This window comes from Anopheles arabiensis, chromosome X (genome assembly GCF_016920715.1).
Source record: "Anopheles arabiensis isolate DONGOLA chromosome X, AaraD3, whole genome shotgun sequence".
Taxonomy (NCBI): domain Eukaryota; kingdom Metazoa; phylum Arthropoda; class Insecta; order Diptera; family Culicidae; genus Anopheles; species Anopheles arabiensis.
Window position 1 is genome coordinate 26,038,266 of NC_053519.1, and position 486 is coordinate 26,038,751.

Consider the following 486-nt stretch of genomic DNA (forward strand, 5'->3'; position numbering starts at 1 on the left):
TCGGCAATCCGCGGGTTGGTCCGTATCTTCACATACATTTCCTTGAAGGACACTCCTGGGGCGGGCACAACGACGATTTCATCCGGGCGTTTTCGTCGCGGACGCCGCTTCTCCTGCTGATGAATGCCCATCCGCTGCTGCTGCTGCTGCCCATTTTGCTGGTGCGGCCACTGCTGATGCTGCCGGTGTGCTGGCTGCCGCTGGGCTGACTGCTGGGGCAGATTCACTCCGTTCTGCTTATTCTCGCGCCGATTGCCGCGAACGACCTCCACCCACGTTCCTGCCTCGTCCGGTACCGCCGAGGATGCCGACTCCGTCACGCCCTGACGCTGAGCACGCACGCTCTGCTGCACCGTCGGCCATTGCTGCGCAGGTAGCCGCTGCTGCCGTTGTTGTTTCTGCTGCTGCTGACGCCACCTTTGGCGCTGTTGATCTTCCAGCTGTTGCCGCTGTTCCTGTCGTTGCTGGCTTTCCATCCTCCGAAGC